The sequence below is a fragment of the Papio anubis genome, chromosome 10, assembly GCF_008728515.1.
Source record: "Papio anubis isolate 15944 chromosome 10, Panubis1.0, whole genome shotgun sequence".
Lineage (NCBI taxonomy): Eukaryota > Metazoa > Chordata > Mammalia > Primates > Cercopithecidae > Papio > Papio anubis.
The window spans coordinates 74,929,198-74,950,460 of NC_044985.1; the positions used below are offsets into that span (position 1 = coordinate 74,929,198).

The following is a 21,263-nucleotide window of genomic DNA, read 5'->3' on the forward strand; positions in this document are numbered from 1 at the left end:
TGAGAACTTGCTACAGTGAGGAAGTTGGCCACCATCACTTGCACTGGGCAGAGATTCTAGCAGGCAGAGGAGTGGGGAAGTTTTATAGCAGAAAAAAGGGAAGGCTTCAGGTGCACCCCAACTGGAGGCTGTTGGCATGGGGAAGCTGCAGGTGAGATAACTAGAAGTGGGGCATCCTATGTGATTGTTCAGATGTACGTAGTCGGCTTTCTCTAGTTGGTCCTAAGTTGGAAGCCAAGGTGGGTGAGGGGCAAAAATGTAGAAGTTGTCAGTTACTAATCAAGCCCTGGCCATTTTGGGCCAATGGGAGTTATTGTTTATTTCAAGGACTGCCTGCTAGACATAGTAGTCTGACTTCCTGAACTGGTTACTGTAGATAGTAGACTGACTTTCTGGACTGGTTTCCTTGGGTTGTGGGTCAGAATTTTATTTTCTATGTATGGTCTGGCCATTGTCCATTTGTATATCTAGTCTCTCAAGATTTGAAACAACTTGCTCATGAACAGATTTCAGAATTAAGATTGAAACTCATGATGCAACGGAGAGTATGAATTTTACCATCTCAATATATTGTCTTTGTGGAAGGATCCCCAGGAAAAGTGTAGCAGAAATAATCAAGTTGGCAGATGTGATTGTGCTTCAGCTGAATACCTGCTGTATAGTAGACACTGTCGGTTGTTTTCTTATCAAACTTCATCCTCCTTGCTAACCAAAGGCTGACTTTATTCAGCTATTAAATTCCTTAGTTAGCCGTAGGATTGACTCAGGAGAAATTTACCTCCTCCAACTCTAGGAATCTTGTTGTTTTCTAAGACAAGCAACATGTGACATTGCCCTGGTTACCTTCCCCTCCACCCTCCAGGCATGAACATGTGACCTCATTTGGCTCAGAAAGAATGGAAGAGGATAGGAGCATTTCTCTTTCTGGCTGGGTAGCAACAAAGAAGAACATATGTGCCCCTTGCTTCAGTTTGCTATTATTGACCATAGGGCAACCAGCCTTAGGTGAAGTCAATGCTGTGGACAACAGAATCAAAAGGCAAAAAAGAACCTGGGTTCCTTATGACATCAATAAATCACTGATTCAACCAATTTTGTAGCTGTCCTTCCTCTGGGCTTCTGTTCCATGAAATAATACATTTTCTCATTGTTTAAGCCAGTTTGAATTGGGTTTTCTGACACTTAGAGCCAAAAGCACCATAGACAACACAGCAGCCTAGCCATGAGTCTTTGCCTTCATACTGTGTCCCAAGTCCAGTAGTAATACCTGTGAACATTCAATAGAGAAAGGTGGTTAAGAGACATTGCACTAGACTCAGAATGCCTGCATTTGAACCCCACTCTACCTCTTTTAATTGCTAACTTTGGGCCAGCTACTTAGTTTCTCTGTGCTTCACCCCTTTATCAGTAAACTGGGGAAAATGATAATACCTAACTCATAGGGTTAGGATTATAGTAGGGGTTAAAATATGTCATGTGCTCAGAAGAGTGCTTGGAACATTATAACAGCATTAAAGTGTTGGTATTATTATTAAACACTTAGCATTTTTTTTTAGCTTTCTTCCAGAATTTTTAAAAAAAATTATTTACATCATTCGAAACTTCATTTTCATTACTGAATCATCACATGATGATTCAAAAATCATTTTTATTACTGAAGCCAGTTAAGTCCAGTTTTTTCCACCTCTGCTTCAAATGCATAGCTGGGCTTCAGCATCACAGAAGCAATCATAATAAAAGAATCACTCTTTGCCTCCTTTGTCTGCACCCCTCATGTTCTGACAATTGATATTTCCACGCTGTGTGGAACAGACCCATGTTTGCTTTCACTCAGCCTCTTCTAATGTCTTTTAACCATCTTTTTTTTTTTTGAGAGGGAGTCTCACTCTGTCGCCCAGGCTGGAGTGCAGTGGAGAGATCTCGGCTCACTGCAAGCTCCGCCTCCCAGGTTCAAGTCATTCTCCTGCCTCAGCCTCCCGAATAGCTGGGACGACAGGCACCCACCACCATGCCTGACTAATTTTTTGTATTTTTAGTAGAGGTGGGGTTTCACCATGTTAGCCAGGATGGTCTTGATCTCCTGACCTCATGATCCACCCACCTCGGCCTCCCAAAGTGCTGGGATTACAGGCGTGAACCATCTTAATAACTGTCATGTCAATATCTTTTCTTTTAAAATTGTTGAAAAGCTACTGCTATAGTAGCAGTGGCAATGCATTCTGAGGGAGCTGCCACATAGCCCATTCCTGATCGCATCTGTGCTCTGCACTCCTCATCTATGATGATATTGAACCAAGAAAAGGAAAACTTACTACCCAAGTACTTGCTCTGTGTTTAGTACTATCCTAGTTGTTTTTACTAGTTCTTGAAGAATATTTCTATTAATAGCATGCATACAAATTAAGTGATTTTTAAATAGTTTTGTATCAGTCAGAATAACCTAAGTTATATACGAGTAACCAAAAAGCCCCCAATTTTTGTTGGTATAGAGTAACAAAGGTTTGTCTTCCCCTTCAACCTGCATATCCCCTTGAATTAAGTGGGCATAGGAGGATCAGGGTCTATATGAGGAGTCTGCAAATGTTTTCTTAAAAGGCCACTTAATGAACACTTTAGGCTTTTAGGCTATATGGTCCCTGTTGTAACAACTCAGTTTTGCCATTGTCATTTCAAATTATGCATAGACAAATGGGTATAGCTATGTTCCAACGAAGCTTTATTTACAAAAACAGGTGAACACAGGCTATAGCTAGCTAACTCCCACTGTATATCATCCTCACTCCAGGACCCAGAGTGGTGAAGGCGCCATGATTTGGAATACTGTCGATCATGGTGGCAGAAGGGAAAAGGATCATGGAGAAACTATCACTTGTTTTTAAATGTTTCACCTGGAAGTGACCCCTGTCACTTCCACTCACATTTTATTGACATGGAAAATCATATGACCACACCTAACTTCAGTAGATGGGGGAGGAAGCAGTCCTCATTGAGCCTAGAAGAAGAGAACAAGAAATACCGGTAAGCAGCCATAATGTATATCACATGTTGCATCATTCTTCTGTTCATCTTTCTGTGGCTTTTTGTTGAGCTTTATGTTCCTAGTTAAGGAAATGAGTTGCAAAGTTGTGGTTTACTCAGTGTTCTTGTAGGAGTATTGCTCAGTTTCTGGATAAGCTGGGCTTCTTTACCTCCTTTTTCTGCTTTTCGTGTCCAGGTTGTAGACTTGTTACTACTTTTCAAGCAGAGCACTAAAGAGTTGGAGGGAAAGTGAAGCATAATGCAAATTCATTCACTTCAAGTGTGGTCTCTGGGCCTTGCCCTACCACAAAGGAAAGTCTCTTCAGTGGGCTTATTGTCAGACTTGTCTGAAGTTTGCATATTATTGACTATTAGCTAATTCACACAGTCTAATCAGAGTAACACTTCTTAGGGGGCAATGTCTGGCCTGTGTTGGACAGCTATATATATATTAGAAGTGTGTGCGTGTGTGTGTGTGTGTGTAGGGATGAAGATTAGAGAACCTCATTTGGTCAACCTTCTCCATAGCTTCATTTACACCTCATTACAGTTTTTTGCTGTTTCCTCTTTACATTTTCTCTCCTTTTCTTCCCAATGAACCCCAGTGTTTTCAGAGAATAAAAGTTAGGTTGAAGACAGTAAGAGATAAAGATAACTTTTTGGTTAAATTTCCTTTGCCTATTATGTGCCTAATCATACCCTTCTCAAAATTCCTTTCTTCCTTTCTTTCTCCCTCCCTCCCTCCCTCCTTCCCTCCTTCCCTCCCTTCCTTCCTTCTTCCATTTATCTAACCATCCAATGTCCAAATGAGTGTAATACTGTTTGCCAGGCCCTGTGCTAGGCAAGTCATGGGTATATATAACTGACTGACAGAGACACAGTCCTTTGCTTTATGGAGCTAATAACTTTAGTGGGCAAAAATTATGATAATTGATAAGACACCTGAAGAATACTGGAAATTGGAGGATTGCAAGGGAGTAGGTGGTGATGGCATCTACCTTATGGAAGATCTTAAAGCATTAGAGGGAAGGGTTCCTGTTGTTTTGCATGAATGAAGATAGTATGAAGGGATTTTATTCACAAGTTTTTGTTCTTTAATCTTTTGCTTCCATTGTTTATGCTCCTGCCATCTTTAGTCTTGTTTGGAGAATGGCAAACAGCCAGCAAGTTCTCAGTAGATTTCCCACTTGTCATAGGTTTCTCACGTATCTGGGTTTGGCTTAAAGATCAGATTGCCTTTAGGCTGACTTCTGATCCTTGCCAGAAAGAGCTGACCCTTTCTCCACTCATCTGTGCAAACCTTTTACTCAGGTGAGACTTTCACACGATTTGAATAAAAGAACTAAAACTCTCCAGTAACTAAAAGGAGTAAGAAAGGCATAACTGTTTTGCTGCCTCCAAAGCTCAAGCCTATTATTTGAGATTTTTATGTACTCTTATCATTTTGGTTTAATTTCATTTTAATTTTTTTGTGGGAAAAAAGTATGTCTAATTGGAATGCAGACCAAAATAAAATTATTAAAATGGAAAAATATTTTAAGAAAATAATGTTTACGTAAAATCAGCACAATGTCCAAACAAACAAAACCATATATGCACAGTGAAAACACAATTATTTAAAAAACTTTAAAAGTGTTATTTCATATTATAGAATTTCCAGAAAGTGTGCTCCTTTTGTTTGCTCATTAGGGGAATTTTTTTTAAAAAACTAAGATATTTTGACTTAAACTATTTCTATGAACTCTCTTAAACCAAATATAACTTGCTGTTTTCTTGATGACTCCAAGCCATGATTATTAATTCAGGTGATTCTAATTTTCTGTTACGTATTGATGCCTTCAGTGCCTATGAGAGACTTATAGGACAATTTGCCTTAATAGGAATAACAGAATGCTACCCTTTAAAAGTATTTCCATGAAAACTCATTTATAGGTTTGGCTGTTTGGGGGTTTTGTTTTTTTTAATGTCTCTTTCATTATTAAGGATGTCAGACATCCTTCCTCCCACATATTATCTGTTTCTAGTAACCAGAAAGCTAACAATTTACTAGTTTTTATTTACGTTGAGCACATTTATTAGGATAAATTTATATGCACAGGTAAACATTTAGAATAAACTAACAGTGACTAAAACAAGAAAGAAACTTATTTATGCGCTGTGCAAATTCCAGAGATATGCAGCACAAGACCAGTATGGCACATCTTGAATTTCATAGGCATTCAGGCTCCTTTAGCTCTCTGTGGCAATATCTATAGGGTGTAACTCATGTGGTCAAGATGGTTCCTAGAGACAACAGACCAGAATTCCGGGCAGCAGACTGGAAGGCAGGAAGGCAGGAATGCAGAGGGCTGGGTCCCACCTTGGTGGGGTACAACCTAGACTTCCTTTACAACAACATTTCTGTTTGTATCCCATTGCTCAAAAGTTTGTCACACTTATAGTTTTAAGAACACTGAGTAATGTAGTTTCTATCTGAGTACATGAGTTCCTTGAATAAAATTGAGTTTCTGATACCAAGTAAAAATAGAAGAAGGGCTGTTCGGGTCAACCACTAGCAGCCTCTGCCATATTCCAATATCAAATATCCAAACCTATTAGAAAATTATGTATGGATCTTGAGTAATGTGGATTTCTTCTAGGAAGTAAAATGAATGGCATTTAGTACATGGACTTACATATTTTAATCATGACAAGGCCTTCAATTTTTTTTTTTTTCAGATTCTCTCGGTTCTGAATACATTTGCTACATAAATGGCATTTGAATAACTGAGGTACTACTGTGACTGAAATGAATACTTTTATATAAAATCCTGTAGCAGAATTCAAGCAATTCTACTTTGCCATATTGTGTAGATGAATTCCAAAGTTTCCTCTCAAAATATGTGCTCCAGTATGTGCAAGAATTACATATGGCCTGAACAATTTGGATTGGATCCTTATATTCAGTTACATCCACTTCCTTTATCACTGTTTCTCAGCTTACACAATTTATGCCAGGACTTACTAGAAATAATTTTTTCACATTACATTACATAACTCCTAGAGTATAAACAAAACCTTCTATTTGGAGTATTCCCCATATCTCTCTAAATTGATTCCTTGCAATGTTTGAAGGCTTGGAGTGAAGAGGTATTCATGAAAATAAGATGTCAATTTGTGTGTTTGATATATTTGTGTTTGGCAAGGATTGCTATGGACATTATTTCTTTGGTTCCCCAATATTTGGTTTAAAATCAGAAGCAACATTTGCATTAGTTAAACGTATCCGATTTAGAGCTGGGTCTTGTGCCCCCATCTTCTTGAGTGAATTAGTTCTCTGGGTAACTCGCATGGTGGCACTCATAGTCCTTTGATGAATTGCACAGGCTGGATTTGAACTGCCCTGATCTAGCTGTGCCCATGAATGTGGCTTTTGTATCTGAAGCAAATGGGAAAATTGGAAATAATGTTGAACTCACTGCATAGTTATGCACTAATATAGCTGCATGGGTTGTGTACAACTACCTTACCAGGTGTCAGATATTTTGAGTATCTTCCTGCTAAGGATTGGGTAGATCATTCTAGTTAAATGTCAGAGGCTCCTGATGTAGGATTTCCAGCCTTCTGAGAAGAAATTGGCTCCCTGGCCCTCCCACTCCACAACCACGTCCTGCATCTCAAGCTGTCCACCATAGTAAGTGTCTGCCAATCCCAGCCAAGTGCGAGGAGACAGGTGCCTGAGCTGGGGCAGATGATGCAAAGTTCTTTGTCTTCTACATTTGACATAATAATCTGTGTTCACTTTGTTTTGCTCTGGTGTCTTAGCCATTCCTTGCCTCAATGAATTCACGTGATGTTTTAGCACTGAGAGTAGATGCTTTCTTAATGTAGCATTAAAAGTAAAAGGGGATGGACACCCTAAACACCCTGACTTGATCACTACAAATTATATACATGTAAAAAAAAATGTTATGCACTCCACAAATTTGCACAAATATTTTAAACAAGTAAAAGTTGAAGTAACAAGAATAGCACAGGGGCTCCCCTGCTGCACCCTCTACAATCATGCACCATCACTATGCACTCACTCATGACTGCAGGGGAAGAGCCTGCTCAGCACTAGGGCATGATGAGAGTGGCTGAGACCCAGTCCCTGCTTCAGGTGTTATAAGTTAGTGGTGGAGGTGGGGAGAAGCCATGGTGAGTACGATGAGGGACTTATCTTGACCTGATCCAGCTCTGGTTGTGGAGGAGCTTGGGTTGACATGGGGCAAGAAGGGAAAGGATGGGTATATTAGTTTGCTTGGGATGGCATAGCAAAATGCCACAGACTGGGTGGCCTAAACAACAGAAATTCATTTACTTGCAGTTCTGGAGGCTAGAAGTCCTAGATCAAGGTTTTGACTGATTCAGTTCCTGGTGAGAGCTCTCTTCCTGGCATTCAGCTGGCTTCTTTCTTACCATGTCCTCACATGGTGAAGCAAGAGAGACCTGTCTGGTATCTCTTTTTACAAGGACACTCATCCTGTTGGGTTAGGGACCCATCCTTAAGACCTCATTTAACCTTAATTACTTCTTTAGAGGCTCCATCTCAAAATACAGCCACACTGGTGATTAGGGCATCAACATATACATTTGGGGAGGGACACAAAAATTTAGTCCATAATAACAGGTTTGAGATGAAACGCCCCGATGGATCAATCCACCTCCGAAATTTCATTCTTGTTGTCTGAAAGATTTACATAAAAACCAATGGTTTATTCACTTCAATTATTCAGACTGGCATGGCTCCCCCACCTCCTAGCTTAGAACCTCAGCCTCAGACCTACTTCCACACGAGGAGATGGAGGATGTTCATGCCCGTTCTTGAAGGAGTGACTGCCTGAGGGGGGAGCTGAGATAAAGATGCCCTGATTGAACTCCAGACTGCACTCAAGAATGACCCCATGTCCAGAGCTGAAACCAGACAGACCTCAGGACTCAGATAAGAATATTTAAAATAGGAAGTTATCAAAAAAAAAAAGTCTTATGTGGTTGCTTTAGAGTGGTACAGGGGACATTAAAAAAAAAAAAAAAAAAAAAGAAGGCTGTGTAAAGGTAAAGATGTAAGGAATAAAGGAATCTGGCTGAAGAGCAAGATCCAGCTGAAGAGCAAGACCTACACCCTCCACAAAGGCCTCCTGTCTGTCCCTCCCCTAGCCCTCAAAGGTGCGATCAGGGTTCACCCAACAAGATTTTTCATGTCTCTTTGTGCACGTGAACAAACACTGTGGGAACTTCTTGTTCTCCCCCATTCCTCCTGATGTGGTTCAGCTGTGTCCCCATCCAAATCTCATCTTGAATTGTAGCGCCCATAATTCCCACGTGTTGTGGGAGGAACCCAGTGGAAGATAATTGAATCATGAGGGTGATTTCCCCCGTACTGTTCTTGTGGTAGTAAACAAGTCTCACAAGATCTGATGATTTTATAAAGGGTTTCCCCTTTCACTTGGCTCTCATTCTCTCTTGTATGCTGCCATGTAAGCCTTCTGCCATGATTGTGAGGCCTCCCCAACCACATGGAACTGTCGGTTTATTAAACCTCTTTTTCTTTATAAATTACCCAGTCTCAGGTATGTGTTTATCAGCAGCATGAAAACCAACTAATACACCTCCCCAGTGGGTCATCCAGAGCCAGCATGTCGAAATGGGGGAAGCAGGTATGGTGGACTGAACCAACAGTGGACTGAACTTTGATCTCTGGACATGTGTTATAATGCTTTCTAGGTCCTGGTTCCTAGAGAGAGGTTAAGATTTCTATAACTCCAGAAGAAATATAGCCTTCTCCCAGGTAAGCCATGTAGCACAGCTCCGGAGGGTGCAATTCCCACTGAAGTCTATGTGAATGATGTCCCTGGCATTGTGCAGTGTGCAGGCTGCGTGACCATTCACAGTGACCCTGCCTCTTCCAGTGATTCCTAGTCCCAGAGGAATCAATCACTGTACTCACCATCTCTGGCAATAGCAGGAATGGAAACAGGGCTAATAATGACAAGGCCAAGATTTATTCAGGCGCTTACACAAAGATATATTATTTTGCATACCATTTTATTGTTCTAGTACACATCATATTGGAAGTGACTTTCATGGATCTCCACTTTTCAGATTCCTTCCAGCTTTGCCAGGGGCAATTTGTCCAAGAAGCACAATTATTGATTCCAATTAAATGCTAATTTCACTCCCTTGAATCTAAATCTAAATCCCCTCTAGGAAAAAGAGGTTAATAATTCTTCTATTAACAAGGATGACTTGATCTAGTCTACAGTGGGCTCAAAATGTGCAAAATTATTTAAATCAGGGCTGGAATCTAAAAAATATCCCTGATGCCTTCAAAGCAACAAGATTGTCCTTAATTATTTAAAATTTAGCAGTGGGGCATTCTATTATTGAGTCTCTAAACCAGTGGTTCTTAAAGTGTGGTTCCTAAAAGCAACAAGATTTGTCCTTAATCATTTAAAATTTAGCAGTGGTGCATACTATTATTGAGTCTCTAAACCAACGGTTCTTAAAGTGCAGTTTCCTAAAATTGTATCATCAGCATCACCTGGGAACTTTGTTAGAAATGCAGAGTCTCAGGTCCTACCTAAGACCTGCTGAATCAGAAACTCTGGGAGTGGGCCCAGCAACCTGTGCTTTAACAAGACCTCCAGATGATTCTGATGTGCACGACAAGTTTGAGAAGCAGTGCTCTGGATCTAAGACAGTGATGCTAGTCTTGGCTGTATGTTAAGATCGCTTGGAAAGTTCTTAATATGATGCCCAGGCCATACCTCAGGCAAATCAGAATCTCTGGGGGTGGAGATTCTAGAATCTCCAGAATGTAATTTCTCCAGGTGATTGCAATGTACGTCCAAGGTTAACAACCACTGCTTTATGAGCAATAATTCTAAAAGTTAAGTGTGTGTGAAAAAGACTTGAGATACTTGTTAAGGGTCAGATGTGCTCCTGGGGATTCTGATTCAGTAGATCAATGGTGAGGCTCAGGAATCATGTTTTTAGCCAATAGTCCAGGTAATGTTGCAGCACAAGACCCATGGGCCACTCCACAAGGAACACAGTATACTTAGAGCCAGACCACTTAAATAGTCTTGAGGAAGGACTGTGCTTACTGGTGGGAAGTAAGGAACTGTAGCTCTGAGGACTTACGGTTGTATGTCAAAAGACTTCGACAGATGACTGCATGAACAAGGTAGGAAATGGAACTGCAGGTGCAGAAAGGTAATGAGGCTATTTAATTGTGATATACTCGACAACCAGTACCTTTATGTGTCTTGGGAGCTCATGAGCTCTCTTTGTGAGACAGACTGACCCAAATTACCCCTTCCATTGTATGGTTCTGTTCTGGACACCTTGGCTGGCACACCCTAACAAAGTGAATCCACACAGAGTAGTCACATGAAAACACACAGATGGGTCAGGCATGGCGGCTTATGCCTGTAATCCCAACAGTTTGGGAGGCCAAGGTGGGTGGATCACCTGAGGTCACGAGTTCGAGACCAGCCTGGCCAACATGGTGAAACCCCGTCTCTACTAAATGATACATAAATTAGTCAGGTGTAGTGGTGGGCACCTGTGATTCCAGCTACTTGGGAGGCGGAGGCAGGAGAATCGCTTGAACCTGGGAGGCAGAGGCTGCAGTGAACCAAGATCATGCCACCGCACTCCAGCCTGGGTGACAGAGTGAGACTCCGTCTTAAAAATAAAAAATAATAATAATAAATAAATAACAACACAGACTTTGGAGTCAAGCAATTTGAATTTGGATTTAGACATGAATCTGGATGTCAGCACTTGCGGTCCATGTGGCCTTGGAAAGTTACTCCTCTCTTTGACTCTGTTCTGATCTGTCAAATGAGACTATTGATACCTACCTTACAGAGTCATTATGAATATTAACATGAAAAGCACTCAGCACCCGGTTGGCTCACAACAAAGGCTGATTGTTATTTTGAAGTGTTAAATGTCCCATCACCATTTACCAACCAGAGTCTGTGTTCTAATTTACTGTACCGGATATTGTCCAGTAGTTGTGACATCCTGGAAAACTCCTCCAGCTCCTCTGCATTGACTCATGGAATTCACAACAGGAACAGACATGAAAACTCACCACAATCTTTTAAACTAAGTAAAAACAACTAAGACTGGATAATGTAGCAATGTTTTTGTCTACATAAGCACTGCACTCGATTAAGTCCTCTGAACTATTCTCCTAGCATCAGTTGAGCAAACTATACCCATAGCAATTTGGCTGGTAAAAAGTTAACTTGGGAGAAGAATCTTAAGTACTTTCCCAGCTGTGTTCTAATTGCATGTTCAGAAAGAGTGTACATACATTTTTTAGTGTGGTAACATCAAGGATAGATGCTGCTAAAGAGAATTTTAAGTGATTCATGCCCTGTTTTCTTATTCAGGAAAGCTTTTTCTAACTTTCTTCTGATAAGCCTACAGAAATAAAAGAGAATATGGTAGAGGAAGGCATTAAGAATTAAAATTGGGAAAGAATTCAAGGAGTTATCCAGTTTATTTTTTGAGTTTCAGATAGAAGAGTCTAGCCTGACCCTCATAAGGGTCAGATGAGGCAGATGGAGGCGCCTCATCGCTCAACCTAAATTCTTAGTGAAGTCCCTTATGGCTCAGCTGCAAGCCTCCTGCCACAGGACACACACTTTTCCTCTAGTGGGTTTGGGGGTGGAGAGCAGCTGGTATCACTCTCTTCATAATTACCCCATATACTTAAAGAAGACAATTGAGTCATCCTTTATCCTCTTTTTTTCCAGGAAAAAATCCAGTTCCTTAAAACTTACCTCATAGGTTCTGTTTTCCAGCCCTTTAATCATTGTGTCTTTTGTGTGCCCTGGCCAAGTCCCCTGCTTCCTCTTAGACCTGGACCTGGTCCCTGAACAAGGATCTGATTGTGCTGACAGGAATAGGAAAGCCCCCCTGTTTCCACACTCACTTGTAAGTCAAGAAAGTAGGGAACAGTCATCCCTGGCATTATTCCAGGTATGGGAAACTCTACTGTCAATGGGGACAGGCAGGAGCATACACAGCATGGGTGAGCATCATGTCAGAAGAAAGAATGTTCACAGCCTGGCCAAACAGGCCGGCCCTGCTAGGCTACAGTGGTCTGCTGCCCTGAGGCACGTTGTTGCCAGGTCTTCTGATTTTTCTAGAAAAGTTCAAAATCTGGACTTTAAAAGTATCTGCCTATTTTTTTTTTCCCAATGTCGTCTACCATCTCAAAAATAAACAATCTGTGGGCAAATAAAACATGTCTGGAGGCTGAATGGGGTCCCTGGGTCTCTTAAGAAATTATGTTCTAGTTAATGTAGTATAAACAAAGGCCAGTCAGGTGTGGGTGGGAGCCTGGGGACAGATTAGGAACACAGATAGAAGGGCAACTGATGTTTAGCAAGAAACAACCATAATAATGAACAACTGTAAACACTCATTTAACTGAGGAAAAAAGAATTATTAATAAAGTATTGAAATAATTACCATTTTAATTCAGTGCCTGGAGTATAGTAAATGTTCAATAAATGTTTGCTAACAAATACCTTGCTTTTTAATATTGTTTTACCATTATGAAACACGTTATAATTTCTCTGCTTCCTTAGAACAACCCTGAGAGGTAAGAATATTTTTCTTCCCATTTTCATGTCATGCCCCTAGGAGCAGCAGAATTGGAGCTTCAATCCGCACGCTTGATTCACTATTTCTCCCTCCTGGATCTTGTCTTCCCAAAACTCTGCAGGTGGGTATCAGTGGACACCTGGGTATGTAATGTGATCTGAGAGTCCACCCTCCCCTCTTTCCTACAAAAAACCACTTCTCACACGTGGTTAAAAAACAAAAACAAAACTGAAAGCAAATAAAGGGATTATGAACCTTAGGAATTCCCCTCTACTCACATCCAGCCACCAACCTCTGCAGGAACTCTCTAAACACAATCCCCTTTTACTTTTCTTTATTATTTGTACAGACAGAGTCTTGCTCTGTCACCCAGGCTACAGTGCAGTAGCACGATCATAGCACATTGTAACCTCAAACTCAGGGGCTCAAGGATCTTCCCACCTCGGCCTGCCGAGTAGCTGGGACTACAGGTGCTCACCACCATGCCTGGCTAATGTTTTAATTTTTTGTAGAGACGAGGTCTCACTATGTTGCCCAGGCTGGTCTCAAACTCCTGGGCTAAAGTGATTCCCACAACCTTGTCCTCCTAAAGTTCTGGAATTACAGGCATGAGCCACCACACTCAGTAAAGGCGACTCTTATAATCAGCCTATGAAAATGGATAGGTATTTTATGGGGTGTATGTATGTGTTTGTGTGTGTGTTTTGGAACATAAACAGTAAGATTTTATAATTTCTTTTATTCTTTGCTTTTTTTTTTTTTTTGTTTGAGACAGAGTTTTGCTCTCGTCACCCAGGCTGGAGTGCAATGGTGTGATCTCAGCTCACTGCAGCATCCGCCTCCCAGGTTCAAGCAATTCTACTGCCTCAGTAGCTGGGGTTACAGGTGCCCACCATCATGCCCAGCTAATTTTTGTATTTTTTAGTAGAGACTGGGTTTCACCATCTTGACCAGGCTGGTCTCAAACTCCTGACCTCAGATGATCTGCCTGCTTCAGCCTCCCAAAGTACCGGGATTACAGGCGTGAGCCACCGTACCCGGTCTCTTTGCTTGTTTTTAAGTTGACTGTAATTGGAATAACCTTCCACATCAATACATGTGGAACTGCCTTCTTTTTAACCAAATCCTTGATGGATTTAGGTTTTAGTCTTTTATTAATAATGCTTCAGTGAATAACTGTCACTGTGCATCATTTCACACATGTGGAAGTAAATATATGGAATAAATACAGTTAGAATTATTAGATTCAAGGATGTACATGTTTTTAGTTTTTAAAGCTTGCCAGATTGCCCTTCATAAAGCCCACATTATACCCTCACAATCAATGTATAGAGTGCTATCATCCTATTTCATGAAAACTTTACTTTTCGGTTTATTCATCCACCTCCATGCCCACACACTCAACAGCCCCAAACTGTTCATAACTTTATCCAACTACTCCCATTACACCCTCACGCCTTCCCCTAGTAGTTGGTTGCTGCATTCCCTTTCTCTTCCCTTTACACCTAGCTCTGTGATCTGTCACTTCATCCTGGATCAGGCCAACCATTGCCACTTCCGAGCCAACATGCTAGCTACCAAGTGCTCCTAGAGAGAAATCACGCCACCTGGGCTGCTCCAAATTCATATGCCCCAACCTCACCTGTACCCTCCGCAGTGCTCCTAGGGATCAATGCTCCCTTCCCGGAGGAGTTTTCAAAGCTTTCCATTCTCCTCGGAACTCCCTCCCCACCAACGGACGGCCATCCTTTCACCTTCCTCAGGGAAATGAGAATTCCATTTTTCTTCCTCTCTCCTCCACTCTTCCTCTCTCCTTTCTCCTTTCCCTTGTCATTTAAGCCTCTTCTAACCTCTCTCATCTAAAAAGCCTCTCTGTTGACTCTGCTCTACCTCTTCCTGTCACTCTCTCGTCTCTCCCCCTGTTCACGGCCTCACTTCCTGTGAGAGAATCTACGCCGCGATTATTCCACCCCATCTCACATTTAGTCTCCAAACGTCTAAAATCTGACTTCAACCATCACAATTAAAATTGTTCTCGTATGCACCCAGTAAGCTGACAGTAATTACTGTCAACCTCTTGCCACTTGACCTCGCTGCAGCATTGGACACTTTTCCATCCTCCTTCATGAAACGGCCCTTTTGTTCTTTTAGCTTCTGGCACCTCATCTCTTGCCACTCACCACCTCCTGTCTGTGCTGCAGCCTTATTCAGCTCTTGGCACTTCCTCATGTGATGGATGGGGTGTTGACTCCTCAACTCTCCGGGTGATTAGTCTAAACCAAACATAGTGATTTCACTCCCCTAGGTAGCAATTCGATCCGGAAGAAGTATGTGACCCAAGCCTGGCCAATAAGACATGAGAAGTTGTCTGCTTGGGATCAAAAGAGATTTTTAAAAAAATTATTCCTAAAGGGTCATGTGGGAAAGACAATATATCTTCTTATGCTGAGGATGGAGCAGAACACAGGGAGGAGGCAAGAGCCCGGAGAACACACAGCAGAGGAGCTCAGCCATGTGGACTCTGCCTGAGGCCACACTGCAGAGGACCTCTTGTTATGTAAGATACTAAACTGGCTCATGGCTTAACCAGCTAGAGTGAGGCTTTATTTGCTTGAAGGCATTTGAACCTATACACCATATTCACCTCTCTATTTTTATGTGTTGTTTCTTCTGCCTGGAACCTTTTTATGATCTTTTATCTCCTCTTTCCTACTCATCTGTGAAGCCTCAACTCAGGCATACTTCTACTAGGGGGGCCTTCTATGGTCCCTCAAGAGAAGGCATCTTTCCTTTGTGCTCCTATAGTACTGTGTGAGAATGGAAGTATAATAACTTACTTGGGCCAGTGTGGTGGCTCATGTGGGTAATTCCAGCACTTTGAGAGGCCAGGGTGGGGGAGAACTACTTGAGACCTGGAGTTCGAGACTAGCCTGGGCAACAAAGCGAGACGCTCCCCCCCCCCAACCCCACGCATTTCTATACAAAGTAAAAAGAAAAACAAAATAGCCTAGCACAGTGGTGTGCACCTATAGTTCCAGCCACTATAAGTGCTGGAGGCTGGGGTGGGAGGATTCTTTGAGCCAAAAGTTGGAGGCTGCAGTGAGCTATGATTGTGCCACTGCACTCCAGCCTGGGTGACAGAGCAAGATCCTGTCTCAAGGAAAAAAAATTACTTGAATATAACTCCCACTAGACTAATTCTTTGAGGAGGGAGATGACTTTTAGCACCCAACACAGTGCCTGGCACATAATAATTGCTCTTTAAATATCTGCTAAAAGAATAAATATTACTTTGATTGATCTAACCATCACTTTTTATGGTAATAACAATATTGGCAAAGACTCATGGAAATGAGCACCTCCCTCACTCATAGCGGATGGTAGAGTTTTTTTGAATTGCAACTTGACAATATGTTTTAGGGTACAAAAAAAAGTATGCCAGAATGCCACTTCTAAGAATTTATCATTACAAAATAATCAAGATGTATTTATATATATGTGCAGGCCTGTCTTGTTCTTAATGGTGAAGCGTCAAAAGCAATCTACAACAGTAGAGTGAACTGGTTAAATGAATTCTAGTATATCTATATATTGCAATACTAAGCAGCCAACATTTGGTGTTTCTGAAAAATATTTAATCATTTGGGAAAATATTTACATTATGTCATTAAGTGAAAAAGCATGTAACAAAAGCTATATCCAAGTGTGGTTCCTATTTTTAAAATGTACATGAACAAAGAAGACTAAACTAAGGAACAGTGGCTGACACCTGTAATCTGAGTACTTTGGGAGGCTGAGGTGAGAAGATCACTTGAACCTAGGAGTTCGAGACCAGACTGGGCAACAAAGCAAGACCATATCTCAACAACAAGAACAACATCAAAATCAGCCAGGCATTGTAGTGCATGCCTGTAATCCCAACTACTAGGGAGGCTGAGGTGGGAGGATAGCTTGAGCCTGGGAGGTCAAGGCTTCAGTGAGCCATGATTGTGTCACTGCACTCCAGCCTGGGTAACAGAGCAAGACCCTATCTGTGAAAAAGAAAGAATGAAAGAAAAAGACTAGAAACTGTGCACTAATATTTTAATAGTAGTTATCTGAATGGTAGGATTATAATTTTAATTTCTTCTTCATGCTTTTCTAAATTCTCAACAATAAATACGTATTTTTAAAAGCTGTTAAAATTAATATTAAGAATAGAAAAGAAAGGTGGGAAGAAGGAAGAAAGAACAGAGAGAGGTGAAAAGACAGGAGAGAAAGAATAAGAAGATGGGACTCTGAATCAGGATAATTGAGTTTTAATCCCAGCTTTACCATTAAGAGACCGTCCAGTTCAGGCTAAGTCATTTAGTCTTTATCCCTCAATATCTCACTCAGCAAATGGAAATAATAATACTTACCCTGCCTCATGGAATTTTTTTCAATACAAAAAAGTATATGAAGGGGCTTTGAAAAAATGTATATATTTTGTAATATCAGATGTCATTTTTATTCACACAGATATTGTTTAATCACAGCTACCTTTTCTATAATTTAAGCCCTTAAACACATTTTTAAAATCTAAATAATGAAATCTAATCCATTATTTTCTATGTGGCTTTCCAGGCATTTGAGAGATGTCAAGAGTTTCATTCAGTCAATAAAGGTGTCTGTTTTATTGAAATAAAAAAATAAAAATTTCTTCCACTTACCAAAATGTCTGAAATCCCCATCTTCCTCATTCCTTTAAGTTGAAGTACTGAAAGTTGCATGCCAAAATAAAAAGTTATATTAAAAAATGGAGCATTTCTTTCATGCTTTACATTGTGTAATATAAAACATGTGACCAGTGGTTTGTAAAGAGAATAGAGAAGATGCCTTGAAGAGCTAAGTCACAGATCACCACTTTGGGGAAAGGTACTTTCCATTTCAACGAGAGAATCTGAGTAGCCAGAGTTACCTTACAACCTCAGGTACTTGGAGTTACACAACTTAGTAGCATTTAATATTCTCTATGGGTTAGCCTCAAACCGCTCTTATAAGATTGTTATGTAAAACACATACTACCCTTCAGCCAAACTGGAATACATTAGACTCTTATTGCTTGAAAATATACCATTTTTTTTGTATTTTTGCCAATCAAATAGGCATAAAATGGTATCACATTGCATTCTTGATTGGTATTTCTCTCATCACTAATGATACTGAACATATGTTTGTATGTTTGATTGTATTTGTTTCCTTTTCTGAGAAATGTATTTTATTATAATTTCTTTTTCTTATTTTGTGTATTTTTTGTCAATTGGTAGAATCTATATATTCTTGATACTAATAATGTGTGTATTGCAAGTATCTTTTCTCAATTTGACATTTTTCTCATTTTAATATATCTTTTGATAAAATATATTAATTTTAATACAATTGATCAATGTTTGTAGCAGACACTTTTGAAAAATCTTGCATATCTTTCCCTATCTGAAGGACTAAATCATATTTACTTATATTTTCTAATACAAATTTTAAGGTTTTATTTTTCAAATTTAAGTCCTTAATCCATCTTGAGTTGATTTTTGTATGTGGTAAGAGTAAGAATCTAATATCACTTTTTTGCATATTTTTATTTTCCTACTGACCTGACATACTACTTCTGCCATCATCAAATTTTGATTCATGTGGAGGGACATTTCTAAGCTCTTTATTCCACTGGTTAATTTATCTGTCTTTTCACAAATACAAACTTATCTTAGTAACTGTAGCCTTATAATATAATCCTTATATCATTTTTAGGCACCTTCGGGTTTTCTATGCAGACAATCGTTGTACATGTGTGTTTTACCATCTTCCTTTGTAATTCTGTAGCCCTCTGATTATCTTTTCTTCCCTTATTACATTGGCTAGGACCTCCATTATGATATTAATTAGAAATGGTAACAATGGACATCTTTACCTTGTTTCCAGTCGTAATGGGAAAGTATTCAGTTTTTCACCATTATGAATGATGTTATCTATAGGTTTTTTTGTAGATGGCCCTCATCAATTTGAGGAAGTTCCCTTCTATTCCTGGTTTGCTGAGTATATTTATCATGGCCCGGTGGTGAACTTTTTCAAATGCCTTTTCTGTATCTATTGGGACAACCGTATGGTTTGTTTTTTAATACACTTATATGGTGAATTGCATTTATTGATTTTTGAATGTTACAGTATACTTACATTCCTGGGATAAATTCCACTTTTTCATGATGTATTATCTTTTAAAAATATGATTAAAATATGATTGAATATAGTTTACTAATATTTAAAAATAATTTTACATTTATTTGTCTTTGTATTCTATTTATCCCACCTGTTCTTGGATTCTTTTTTTCTTCTGCCTAAAAAACTTTCTTTAACAGTTCTTGTAGAGAACATCTATCTGCTAGTGATGAATTCTCTCAGGTTTTGTTTGTCTGATTTTCTGGATATAAAATTTTACACTGACAATTTTCTTTTTCTTTCAATACTTCAAAGATGTCAAATCATTTTCTCAGTCTTATGTAGTTTCTGACAATAAGTCAGCTGTCTTCTATCTTTGTGCTTCTGTGTCTTCTTTCCCCACTATGCTTACTTTTAAGATTTTTCTGTCAGTGATTTTCAGAACTTTATAATGTGCCTTTGTGTAGTTTTTTTGTTGTTGTTGTTGTTGTTTACTCTGCTTGTGTTTGATGCAATTTTTAAATATGGTTGGTTATACTTTTCACTGTATTTTATATTTTTTAGTCATTGTTTCTTTAAATTTTTTTTGTCTCTCCATGTCTCTCCTCTCCTTCTGGAATTTCAATTGCATATATTTTAGAAAACTTGATATTGTCCCACAGATCATTGGTACTCTGTTATTTTTTTCTTCAATCTTTTTGTTCTCCATGTAGTTCATTTTGGATAGTTCTGTCTTCAAATTAACTAACCTTTTCTTCTGAAGTATCTTGTCTCTTAGAAATCCCATCCAGTAATTTGCATTTCATGTATTATAGTTTTCACTCCTAGAAGTTTAATTTTGATTTCTAAAATATGTTGTATTTATCTTCTTATCATTTTAATGTTCACATTGGGGACTGCATTTGGAGTCTCATACCACCAGGCTCAGTTTGGGCTTTTTCTCCCTGCACTATGGCCTGGAATCTCTCTCTGGAATAATCGCAGAGGTTACCGTCACTATTGTTCAGCATCTAAAAACCATCAAAGTATATATGTTTACCTGTTTTTCTAGTGATTTAATGCAGGAGGGCAACCCAGTCCCTGTTACTTCATTATAGCCATGGCCTTCATTTGGGAAATATGTTGGGTATAGAACTCTAGGTTGACAATATATATATATATATTTCTTTGCTTTCAGCATATTAAATTATGTTTTGATTTTCAGCATGTTAGAGATGTTATCTTCTGGCTCATAGTTTTGACAAGAAATTAACTATTATTCTGTTTCCAGTGACTTTTATCCCTGGGCATAGGTCAAATTTTCCTGCTGCTTCTCACGTCTAGTATTTTTTATTGGATGCTGGACATTTTTGTTCTACATTCTCGTATGTCTGGATTTTGTTTTCTTTCCAATTTCTGTCTCCTCAACTTTGTGAGATCTTTGTACTCTGCTTGGATTCCCCGTCCTGTGGCATGGTCCAGAGTGTGTCTCCATATAGAAAGCCAGAATGATCATAGGACCACTTTATTTGATTTCTTTTCCTCAGGGATCACTTACATGCACTGCTCATTTTCCAATATCTGAAGGTATTGTTTTCCTACATTATGTTCAGTTTTCTAGTTGCTTACAGTCATAGTGCAAGTTCAGTACCAGTTACTATGTCACTTTTGCCAGAAGAAGAAATTTCATTACATTATTAAAAATAACTATCCAACTAAAAAGCAAATAATAAATAAGGGTTTCCATACACTACCCAAAGAAGAGTTTGTCATGAAGCATGAATTGTGATTAATCCAATCCCACACCCCCGAAGTCCTTTTCAAAGTAAGTTTTTTAAAAAGCAATTTCACATTTGTGTTCTCTAGTATTGCACACAATGCTGAAAGCCCACATCTTTAGCAATATATAATTTTTGCTACAACGCACAATTGTGGAGCTGGTATATGACCTTTATTTTTCTCTGTTGTGGCCTAATTCCCCTAAGTATTATGAAGAGGTATGATATAGAATAAGAATATTTTTTATTTGGGACAGACTCAAAGATTTCTGGACTAACTCTTCTAGCAGGATAAGGGTGTACTATGAACTAAGTTTTCAGAATTTACTCCATGCTCATGCTATTCCTTCTCCCTTGCCCATCTCATCTCATTCTATGTCTGTTAAAGTTCCATCCCTTCTTCAATATTCAGATAATATGTCACATCCTTTATCCTTTTCTTGTCAATATATTTAAATCAAGACTTAACTTTTTCTCCTCTGTTTCCAAATCTCTTTGTTTGTACTTCACATGGGATATTTATCACATTCTAATTTGTTTTGTAATTATTTATGTACATGTCAAATTTTCTCCCTAGTAGGTTGTGAGTTTATGAAAGGTAACGACTAAATCTTAATTTTTAGGCTGTCCCAGCACTTTGTACTGTGCCTGTCAACAGTGCTCAGT

At 39.4% G+C, this 21,263-nt stretch overlaps 1 long non-coding RNA gene across 4 annotated transcripts in view; it reads right to left on the minus strand.

Moving 5' to 3' along the window:
* Positions 1-1,182: 1,182 nt before the first annotated feature.
* LOC103876393 overlaps positions 1,183-21,263 on the minus strand; it is a 51,804-nt gene continuing 31,723 nt past the window's right edge. For 3 of the 4 annotated variants that reach the window (XR_002516426.1, XR_001893484.3, XR_002516427.1), the window contains 3 exons: positions 17,361-17,407; positions 2,919-2,992; positions 1,183-1,267 (listed from right to left, as the gene is read on the minus strand). This is a non-coding gene — a long non-coding RNA (uncharacterized LOC103876393). The remainder of the gene's footprint in view (positions 1,268-2,918; positions 2,993-17,360; positions 17,408-21,263) is intronic. The other variant, XR_002516425.1, reaches the window with a different exon arrangement.